The following is a 12,286-nucleotide window of genomic DNA, read 5'->3' as shown; positions in this document are numbered from 1 at the left end:
ACCAAGTACTAGCTAGGTCTGCCTGACTGCAAAACCCTATTCATCATTAATGCCATTGTTTATGAATCTAAAGCCCATTCCCATGGAAGGTGGCCTCAAGATAAGCTGAGAATTGTATCAGTCTCCACTGCATCCCAGATTATCTTTTCTCACCAATACCAGCCTGCCCCTAATTCTAAAACTCTTACATATAGTAGATTCACTTGATTTATTTCCCCCTAAATCTCAACTTTCTCCAACAGAAATATCGCCACAGAAGCTGAGGATGCCCCATGCGCCTCAATTTGTTGCCAAGGTGTTCAGTCCTCATGAAATATAACCCAGCAGCCACTGAGATGTGCCAACTAGGGGTGGGTTTAATAGTGCTTTGCACTTTCTGCATGTTTGCCATTCTTCCTGATGGCATTCATCTTCATCTTTAATGCTGTCTCTTTCATCTTGGCAGTATTTTCTCACTTGTTTAGTTACATCAAATGTTCTGGAGTGAAGAGAAACTCATTAAGCACTGCACTTGTGCCTTGAAGCAATAAATATAGCCATGAATAAAAGAAAGGGAGAAGCAGAAAGAAAAAGAGTTAAAGTAGAGCAGTGGTGAAGACGAGGCTGCCAGGAGCAGATGCAGACAAGACACAGACATCCCATGGAATAGGAAGACAGACGAACACAGGGAACAAAGAAAGGGGAAAAAATTACAGCCAATGAGACAAACAAGGAGAGGCATGAGAGAACAACGACAGAAGACAGAGAAGAGGGATCGTCACTTTTCCCAGAGGAGGAAGAAAGTAGCCAGCCATCCCCTTTCCTTAATCCTCGTCCCACCAGGAACAATCTGCAGCAATTCCAATTTGAATCCAAATAATGTCTGTGATTTGGGACTCACTGGTAAACTAGCTCTGACTCCCTAATCCCAGTACCGGATGGTTTGGGGTGTTGGGATTTGGAGTTAATTAATTCAGCCACCTGTAACATTCACTCAGATGTTGCTACCTTTTCATCTCCGTTATCTGCAGATGCTGAGTAATTGCTCTTCCCACCCCTTCCTTGCAGAGTTCTTGGAAGCTGTTACTTATTCTTCTGAAGCTGCCTCTTTGGCCCTGTCCTCCCTTATTTCGAAGTGCAGATCTTTAACCTTGACTAGGAATTGCAGACAGAGTGCATAGTTTTCTATCACCCTTACCTACCTGTTGGTTGCGCTGGATGCCCGCTTTCCTTGTTAGAGAAAACAGAAAGAAAAGCTTATACCAAGGGACTTCAGAAAATTACTGGAAAAACTGAATCAAAAGATGTTTATTTTGGTGCCAAAAAGATTGAAATCTAGACATTATTTTTTCATAATATATATTTTCATCAACACTTAAAGATCTTTGTATGCATGGACTTCAAAATTATTTTGCAGGAGGGTATGCATTTATTTTAGTAGTTCAAACACTCACAGTCACCACTGGAGTACATGGGTTCCATACCTGGCTCTGGTTCCGAATTCCAGCTTCTTGCTAATGCAGACCTTGGGAGGCAGCAAGTAATGGCTCAGAAAATCGGGTCCCCATCACCTACATGAGGGACCTGAATTGAGTTTCTGGGTCCCAGCTTTGGCCCTGGAGTCCAGCACCAGTCACTGAGGGCATTTGGGGAGTAACCAATGCATAACAGCTTGCTCTCTCTCTCTTCCTCTCTCTCTCTCTCCCTTTCAAATACGTAAATAAAAATTTTAATGGCACTAAAATAAGTTTATTCCATTTTCCATTAACTTTTTGAAGTCCCCTAGTATTAAGTAAAGAGGATTGCATTTTACTCTGTGAAATGTAAGTTCTCATTACTTTGTGAGCTGAAGCAGATTTAAAATAGCTTCTTGAAGGAACTGGAGGCCCATGGCACTTTGTCTCCCCCCGCCAACACATGTAGAAGGCTGCCGAAAGTGCCCCTGTTGGGTGCCACTGCAGCTTTTTACTGTCACAGCCCACTGCAGTATTTATAGGTACTCACCCTGCAAAACACCATTAGGGTGTTTAAAAGCATTGAACTCCATGATTCTGCCTTTAAGCATCTTTCTAAACTGGAACTCCTGTGCATGGATATTCATTTGTATTGGTGGAATTTCTTGAAAGTTTTAAGTAACACAACATAAAAAAAGGTTTGTTTGAAAGACATCAAGTAAAAGCATCCACCATGCTATTTGCATAGCACCTGCAAGGACCTGCTGTCTCCCAAGACTAACACATGGGGACCTTGGTGGTTCAGGTAAGACATCCAAGGGCTCTACCATTTGGGTTTCATTTAGGGCCCCCCCAACACTTATCAACCCTTTGTGGCATACGTCCTCTACCTACTATGGAATTTCAAAATGTTGACAGAAAATGGAATTAAAAGAAAGTTCACTGGGACTGTCTTCGTGGCACAGGGAGTACAAGTTCAAGTCCTAGTTACTCCACTTCCAATCCAGCTCCCTGCTAATGCACCCAGGAAAGCAATAGAACATAGCCCCAACTACTTGGATCCCTGCAACCCACATGGGAGACTCAGGTAGAATTCTGGGTTTCTTGCTTTGCCCTACCCCAGCTCTGGCTGTTGCGGCCATTTGGGGAGTGAACCAGCAGAAGGAAGACTAACTCTCTCTCTCTCCTTTCAAATAAAAATTTTTTTTAAATATATGTTTATTTTGGTCCAAAAAATTTGCCATTCATGCATTATTTTTCTAAAAAAATTATTTATTTTATTCAAAAGACAGTTATAGAGATAGAGGGGAAGACAGAGACTGAAGAGAGAAAGAGAGAGATCTTCCATCCACTGGTTCACTCCCCAAATGGTCACATCACCCAGAGCTAGGGCAGGCCTAAGTCAGTAGCCAGGAACATCCAGTTCTCCAATGTGGGTGACAGAGGCCCAAAGAACTGGATCATCCTCTTCTGCTTTCCCAGGTGCATTAGAGGGAGCTGGATCAGAAGTGAAGCAGCTGGGATTCAAACCAGTGTCCTTATGGGATGTTGGCACTGCAGGCAGCAGTTTAACCCTCTTTCCCAGAGCACAGGCTCCATATTCTCATTTCGTGATATGCATCTTCCATGAACTTTTTGAAGACCCCTTATATTTTGTAGTTAAGACACCTTAAGACCAAGGTTAAGAAAATTTGTGCAAGAACTGAAATTAAAACCTACACCCTGGGGCTGGCGCCGCGGCTCACTAGGCTAATCCTCCACCTTGCGGCGCCGGCACACCAGGTTCTAGTCCCGGTCGGGGCGCCGGATTCTGTCCCGGTTGCCCCTCTTCCAGGCCAGCTCTCTGCTGTGGCCAGGGAGTGCAGTGGAGGATGGCCCAAGTACTTGGGCCCTGCACCCCATGGGAGACCAGGATCAGCGCGGTGCAACGGCCGCAGCGCGCCAGCCGTGGCGGCCATTGGAGGGTGAACCAACGGCAAAAAGGAAGACCTTTCTCTCTGTCTCTCTCTCACTGTCCACTCTGCCTGTCAAAAAAAAAAAAAAAAAAAAAAAAAAAAAACCTACACCCTTCATTTCAAACCCATTTTTCTGGGATCCATTTTTCTTCCCACTCCATCAACTAACATCCTACCTCCAGGATTGAAATAAGTTCTTCCAAAAACACAGATGCCTTCTAGTTTGTAAAGAAAGTGCTGGTCTGACCAGCATGCATTTTAGGATCTCAGTATACCTCCTCCCAAATTTGAAGAGTCAGACAGTAATGTAAACAATCTGATCAAACACAGAATTTGTAATACCTCCTTAGAAGTTGAAGGACATTAAAAATGGCAGCTGCTAATAAGCATGCTGGGATTGCTATCTGCATTTCAAAGGATCTCTTGGGAGGAAGAAAAAGGTTGGTCAAGCACAATTATCTTGTACAGCAGTTAAAATTTTTAACTACTCCAATATGTTGGTGGTGAGATTTAATCTTAGTGCAAGGATACCTTTATCAACCTTGGGGATTATCATGCACGCAAAGCAATTTAGACACGCATGGTTTCTGCCTTTAAGGATCTTTCTAAAATGGAATTCCTCTCCATGGATATTCATTTGTATTGGTGAAATTTCTTGCTAAGAAAACAAAGCGTCTTTCAAACTCCCAAGTTGTTACCAACTTGTCATATTGGAAAGATAATACAATTTCAACAGAATATTCCCTCTCCAGTCAAAAGTTAATGAGATAATGAGCTCAGTTTAATTTCCTGGTGAGGGCACCATTTTCAAATCACAAAGGCCCTTGACAATTCTGGCATTTCTCACTGCCTACATTCTGGTGCCTTCCTTTTTGGTGCCCTTCATTTAAAAAAAAAAAAAGGAAGGTGCAAGTTGCAATTTTCACACAGCTTAGCCCCAAACTCAGCTGCATCACCTTAGCCTACTTTTTTTCATATTTCTGGACTGTCCACCTTTTTCATCAAAACATATACACGGGCCGGCACTGTGGCATAGTGGGTAAAGCCTCCATCTGCAGTGCTGGCATCCCATATGGGCACTGGTTCATGTCCTGGCTGCTCCTCTTCCAAACCAGCTCTCTGCTATGGCCTGGGAAAGCAGTGGAAGATGGCCCAAGTCCTTGGGCCCCGGCACCCACATGGGAGACCTTGAAGAAGCTCCTGGCTCCTGGCTCCTAGCTTCAGATTGCTTCAGCTCCAGCCACTGTGGCCATCTGGGTAATGAACCAGTGGATGTAAAATCTCTCTCTCTCTCTCCCTCCTCTCTCTGTAACTCTGCCTTTCAAATAAATAAATAAATCTTAAAAAAAAAAAAAAAAGCACATGCAAACCCACAAGAAGGTGCCATCAAAAGTTCATGGAAAAATAGAATTGTAAAATAAATTTATTTTGGCGCAAAAAAATCTTGGAATCCATGCATTGGAGTACATGCAGATTTTTTTCATAGCACCCACTGTCCATGAACTTTTTGAAGACGCCCTCTCGTGTGTGTGTGTGTGTGTGTGTGTGTGTAGAGAGAGAGAGAGAGAGACAGAGAGGGAGAACCTGAAATGAACAAGATGTTGTGCTAGGAACGGAGCATACCTGGTTGAATAGGAGCCTGTTTAGGACATTGGGACAAGTGTCGAAAACCGACTCACCTACCCAAAGCTTTCTGTACAGGGAAAGGAGTACAGCTTTGCTTGAACACCACGGAGGGGCCTTTAATCCTGGTTGGAGGAATCCAAAAGCCTTCCTACGGGGACATATTTGAGCTGGGTTTTCAAGGATGAACAAGAATATCCAATGTGGAGAATATAAAGTAAATGTGTCAGGGACATAAGGTGTATGGCAGGAAAGTGGTAGTGATGGGTGTATTGTCACTGGTGAGCAACCCAATCGCATCTACAGACTTTGTACTTGGTCCTATGGTTCAATACAGCTCGGATTTTTCAGCAAGGAAGCAACAGAAAGGAAACTGGCAGGAGTGATTAAAAGTAGAGTAATAAAAACTGAATCTGGAGACATTGTCAAGGGAAATTTCAAAGACAGGGTAGGAGATGGCGAGGACCTGAATGGGGATTTGCGGATGGAAGGCAGGGGAGGGTGTGGTATTGAATACCTTCCTTCCGCCTGGCAGCGCAAGCAGATGTCAAATGAGCACCTCCATTCCCTGACCCGCTGCCCATCAGATTCTCAACACTTCACCAACCTTTGTGAACACTTCGAAAGCTCAAAACAAGGATCTCTGCACTCATTTGAATCCCTTTTTATTTTTAAAAATGAGGACTGGCAGATAATAATACCTCATCAGCTCAGTCCCCAAAACACCAGCTGGTGGCCTCTTTAGGGTGACATGAACGAGCACCAGCAGCATGGGTGACTGTATTTGCTGTTGATTAGGTTGAAACTCCCGGTTGCTTACGCTGCAGTGGCCAGCTGGAGCGCTGTCACCCTCCAGCAGACACCCGTGCCTGTCTTCATTTGGCCCAGAGCAGAGGCACACAACTTCCATCAGAATAATGAGAAAAGACACCCACAGACATGAAATCGGCGATCCCCTCTGTGATGGTGCCTCTTCCTAATCATGGCACCTGCATCGGTTCTTCTGTCTCCCAGTCCCGTGGGAAGCGGCCCCTCGACCAGGATACCTGCCCTTCTAAGGACTTCTCTCACTCAGGCTCTGCAACGAGGTTCTGACTTTAGTACTGCAAAAAGTCTTCAGTCTAGGGAAGGGGCTTCCAATCTAGGGACATATCAAAATCTTCCCAAATTAGGTCTCTTCTCTGTTTGTCTGTGGAATCTCTCTGAGAAAGTGAGCCCAACCTGATTTTAAAAACTACTTCTACTCTGCCTTCTCATATCCCAAGACCTTAACAATTTAGTGTGTGGCAGCATTATTGAGATATAATTCATGTCCCATAAAACTCACCCTTTTAAAGTGTATCACTCTATGAATTTTCACATAGTCACGGAGTACTGTTACCACCTGACTATCTAATCTTAGAACATTTTCATCTTCCCCAAAAGGTAGCCCACATCTACTAGCAGTCTCTCTCTGTTCTCCTCTCCCTCCAGCCCCTGTCAACTAGTCCACTTGCTGTTTCTTTGCATTTAACTATCTGAACACTTCATATAAATGAAATCATAAAATATGTGGCCTTTATGTCCAGCCTCTTTCACTTAGCATTTGTTTCCAGGGTTCATCTGTGTTGTAATACACATCAGTATTTCCTTGCTTTTTATTGCTAACTAATATTCCATTTTATGGATATAACAGCTTTTTTTTCATCCATTAATCAGTGGGTGGGTGTTTGGGTTGTTTCTTCTTTGGGTCATTATGAATAATGATGCTACAAACATTTTTAAAAGATTTATCTTATTTGTTTGAAAGGCAGAGTGACAGAGAAGGAAAAAAGAGAGAGAAAGAGATTGTCCATCTGTTGGTTCACTCCCCAACTGGCCATGATATTCTAGCTGGAACCAGGAACTCCATCCTGGTCTCCCACATAGGAGGCAGGGGTCCGAGTACTTGGGCATCTTCTGCTGCCTTCTTAACTGCATTAACAAGGAATTGGATCAGAGGTAGAGTAGGCAGGACTCAAACCAGCATGCATATGGGATCCAGCATCACAGGCTGAACCTGCTACACCACAAAACTGCCTCTCTACAAACATTCCTGTTCAAGTCTTTGTGTGGACATACGTTTTTATTTCTCCTGGGTAGATACCAAGAAATAGAATTTCTGGATCATATGGTAACTCTATATTTAACATTTTGAAGAACCGCCAGGCTTTTGTTCAAAGTGCTGTACCATTTTACATTCTCATCAGCAATATTATGAGAGCTCCAATTTCTGCACATTCTTGCCAATGCTTGTTATTATCTGTCATTTTTATTTCACCCTACTGGGTCTGAGTGGTATATCATTGTTTGGATTACATTTCGTGAATGCCTACGATGTTCAGCATCTTCTAAAATGTTTATTGGTCATTTGTATGTCTTCTTTGGAGAAATGTCTATTTAAATCCTTGGCACATTTTTAATTCAGTTAATTGTTTTTAGGATTGAATACTAAGAATTCTTTATTCTTGACACAAGCTCCTTATCAAATATATGGTTTGAAAATATTTTCTCTCGTTCTATGGACTCATTTTTCACTATCTTGATGATGTCATTTGCAGCACAAAATTTGTTTTGTCTTGTTTTTTCCTGTTTGTTTTGTTTTTTAAGATTTATTTATTTGTTTGAAAAGCAGAGTGACAGACAGAAAAGAAGACAAGGGACAGAGAGAGAAAGATTTTCCATCTGCTGGATCACTGGATCACTCCCCCAATAGACAACTTCCAGGGCTGGGTCAGGCCAAAGCCAGAAGCCCAGAACTCCCTTTGGGTCTCCTACATGGGTCCCAGGCCCCAGGTGCTTGGACCATCATCTGTTGCTTTCCCAGGTGCATTAGCAGGGAGCTGGATCAGAAGTGGAGCAGCCAGGACTCAAACCATCATTTATATGCGACACTGTCCACTCTGCTAGTGTTGCAGGTAGTAGCCTAACCTGCTGTGCTACAAATTTTTTGTTTTGATGATACCCAAGTTACCTAGTTTGTTGTTGTTTCTTTTACTTTGGGTATTGCATCTAAATAACCATTACATAACCCAAGGTCACAAAGACTCCCATATTTTTCCTAAGAGCTTTATAGTTTTAGTTTCATTTTGAGTTAAATTTCTATATGTCATGTGAGGTAGCAGTCAAGACCTTAACTATTAAAACACAAATTATCTTCCTTTCTTCTCAATACACACACATAGTTATACATTTGTGGCTTGCTCTCTTTCTCTGTCTCCTCTTTCTCACTCTTTTACCCGAAGGTAGCATCCCACGAGTGAAATCCTAGAGCTAATTCTTAAAAGCTGAGTAAATTACCATAGCATTCAGGTCCTCTCTTTCCTCAGCTTTGAAAAAAGAAAGTACTTATCTCCCAGGGTTGCCAGAAAAGTAGGGGAAAAGTCTCCTTGTACTTTCCTCCAAAACTTCCCTTATATGGTCAGGCGTCGGGCACAGCAGTTAACTCACAGTATGGGGTGCCCACATACCATATCTGAGAGCCTGGTTTGAATCGTATCTACCCCAGCTTCCTGCTAATGCACACCCAGGTTGTCAGTAGATGATTATTCAAGTGCTTGAATCCCTGCCACCTGCATGGAAAACCTGGATTGAGTTCTGGGCTCCTGGATTCAACCTGGTCCAGCTGTTGCAAACATTTGGAGAGTGAACCAGCAGATAAAAGATATACATCTCTCTCTCTCTCTCTCTCTCTCTCTCTCTCTCTCTCCCTTTCAAATAAAAAGAAAACAGATGAATTTTAAATTTTTAAAAGTTTTTTTTATAGCCTTGGTGTCTGAAAATTGCCATTTCCTGTGGACATGGACTTGACCCATCCCTCCAAGTTCAAGCATTGCTGCCTTCTCAGTCTGTCACAGTAAGATGTACTGATTATAGAACAATATCTGGCCGGCGCCGCGGCTCACTAGGCTAATCCTCTGCCTTGCGGCGCTGGCACACCGGGTTCTATTCCGGGTCGGGGCACCGGCTTCTGTCCCGGTTGCCCCTCTTCCAGGCCAGCTCTCTGCTATGGCCCAGGAGTGCAGTGGAGGATGGCCCAAGTGCTTGGGCCCTGCACCCACATGGGAGACCAGGAAAAGCACCTGGCTCCTGGCTTCAGATCAGCGCGATGCGCCAGCTGCGGCGGCCATTGGAGGGTGAACCAACGGCAAAAGGAAGACCTTTCTCTCTGTCTCTCTCTCTCACTGTCCACTCTGCCTGTCAAAAAAAAAAAAAAAAAGGAACAATATCTGTAATGGAATGCCTGCTACAGTAATAAGTGTATACAAACACAGAAATAAGTCTAAAAGTTGTGTATCATAATTGGGGTGTTACCCAAGTGATTTTATATTTGGTGGGATTTTATGTTTCTTATTTTCTAATTTTTTTTTGCATTGACCACATTGCATACTTAAAACAATTAAATACCATAATGAACACTGAAATATCAAAGCAAGCAACAACTCAGTTGAAAACAGAAAAGGTCATTAATAGTTTATGGTAAAGGAAACAGAAAAACCCTTTAACAACACAGAAATAGGTTCAGCATTTGCTATAAAAAAAGTTTGGCAAGGGATCTAAGATTTTGGCGGCCGGCGCCGTGGCTCAATAGGCTAATCCTCCACCTTGCGGCGCCAGCACACCGGCTTCTAGTCCAGGTCGGGGCGCCGGATTCTGTTCTTGGGCCCTGCACCCACATGGGAGACCAGGAAAAGCACCCGGCTCCTGCCTTCGGATCAGCGGGTGCGCCGGCTGCAGCGCGCCGGCTGCGGCGGCCATTGGAGGGTGAACCAATGGCAAAAGGAAGACCTTTCTCTCTGTCTCTCTCTCTCACTATCCACTCTGCCTGTCAAAAAAAAAAAAATATTTTGGCAATATACTCTATTGGAAAAAGTTTTGAGTAAACATATTTTTATATCATGCCAGAAGGAGGGCAAATTTTATTGCCAGTTGAGGGCAATTGGCAAGAGTTGTCAAAACAACAAAACACCCAGGACTCTCATTTCTGGGAATTTATTGTAGATATACTGTGAATGTGCTAAATAGTATGTGTACAGGTTTTTCCAGAATTATGCATAATAACAACTTGGAATAACCCAGATGCCCTTCAATGGGAGCCTAGTGAATAGATGTTCATGGCATTCAAACTAGACAGCGTAACATAGATGAAGAAGCTATCTGTATACTGTTATATAAAGATTTGCAAGATACATTGTCAGGGGAAGAAAATAAGTCCAGAACACTGTATATAGTATGCTACCTCTTGCATAAGATGTGGGGATGCTATGGACTGAATGATTGTATCCCCCCAAAATCATATTGGAATCTGCTATGGTCTGAATGTATTGCCCCACATTCAGGTTGAAACCTGATCTCCATGGACATGTACATTTGATGCAGAGGTTAAGATGTCGCTTGTAACATCCACATCCCATATTAGAGTGCGGGGATTCAAGTGCCCCTCCGCTTCCTATCCAAATTCCTGCTGATGCACAACCTGGGATGCAACGGATGATGGCTCAAGTGCTTGGTTCCCTGCCACCCTTGTGGGAAACCTCAATTAAATTACAGGTCCTCGGCTTCAGCCTGGTCCAGTCTCAGCTGTTGCACACATTTGGGGAATGAGCCAACAAATGGAAGATCTGTGTCTGTGTGTATGTGTAGGCATGTCCCTTTGAGGTAAAATGAAAAAGGTAAATACATAAAAAAATTTTAAAAGAAAGAAAGAAACTCATCTCCAGCATGGGGTTCTTAGGGAGTGACTAAGTCAGGTGGGCTCTTACTTAACAATGGCATTAGTGCCCTGGTAGAAAGAGGCCTGGGGGAGTTAGCTTGTGCCTTCCCTTTTGTTGTGTGAGAACACAGCAAGAAGACAGACTCTAAGAAGCAGAAAGCTCCCATGAGACACTGAATCTACTGGAAACTTGGCCTTGCCTGCAGAACTGTGAGCAATAAACTTCCACTGTTTGTGAGTTACCCAGTCTGAGGTATTTTGTTAAAGCAGCTGAATGAACTAAGACAACCTATAGAGGGTGTTTGCCTAGAGTCCTTGAAGAGAGAAATCCTTAATAAAACCCTAGGCTTTCTGTTAAATCTTCTGATTAAACAGAGAACCCATAAAGCCACCCAGAAGGACCCAGACAATTGAGAAAGCTGGGGAGAATGTTATCAGCCATTCCTAAGGATTGGTGGGCAGATTATTCCACTGCTTCTCCCACTCCCCCAGGTTGATGTGGCCAGAGGAATTATCTGCTAATACCTGCTAAACACAAGCTAGAGAGGCACAGAAGTATTTCCCAAAGGACCGTGGGTGGTATGAAAAAGCAATCTGACAACTTACTAGCTGCAAAACCTGCTTTAATCTCTCTTACCACTTTTGTAAAATGGGAAAAATGGAAATACCTGCATTATCCACTTCACAGGAACACTGCAGGATCAAAGTGAGAATGTATGTGACAGCATTTTGTAAACCGCAAAAGGCTATACTGATGATAGACATGGTGGTTATTTTTAAAAACTACTTCTGACAACTAGACCTATGAGCCATTATTTCTCAGAAAACTAAATATTATATCATTTCCTTTGCCCTTTTTCTCACTGTCATCAAGAAAGTGTAGTGCTGGAAGAAAGGGGAAAAAAAGTATCATATTGACTTGTGTGACATTTGCCATTACTTTATAAATCTTTATATCCGAAGCTGGTATTTTAAAGGCCATTTGCTATGGGTTGAATTATGTCTGCAAAAAAAAAATAGCTATTTAAAATCCCAGCCCCAGTACCTCAGAATGCAACATATTTGGGGAAAAGGCCATTGCAGGTATAATTAGTTAAGATGAGGTCACACTGGAGTAGGGTGGGCACTTATTCTAATGACTGGTGTCCATACAGGAAGCCTGTGTGAAGATGAAGGCAGAGGTTAGAGCTCAGCTCCTGCAAGCTGGAAAACATCAAGGACCGGTAGCTACCACCAGAAGCTAGAAAGAGGCTAGGAAAGATTCTACTTCAGTCTCAACATCAACACCTTGACTTTGGACTTTCAGCCTCCACAACTGTGAGGGAATTAATTTTGACTTTTCAAGCCATCCAGTTTGTGGTACTGTGTTATAGCAGCCTAGGAAATTAATGCAGGCATTAATTTCATTTCTTTCTCAACTCTTCATTACTTCTGGGTCATTAGTCCCAAGTTGGGGAAATCCCTGGACCTGCTCTGTGGCTCCAGTGGCCTTGGTGCCACTTCCTTTCCCTGAGGACCTCAGAGTTCCCTGAGGAGCCTTCAAT

The sequence above is a fragment of the Oryctolagus cuniculus genome, chromosome 2 (genome assembly GCF_964237555.1).
Source record: "Oryctolagus cuniculus chromosome 2, mOryCun1.1, whole genome shotgun sequence".
NCBI classification, from domain to species: Eukaryota; Metazoa; Chordata; class Mammalia; order Lagomorpha; family Leporidae; genus Oryctolagus; species Oryctolagus cuniculus.
The sequence above is the reverse complement of the archived record's forward strand: the minus strand, read 5'-3'. Positions refer to the sequence as shown.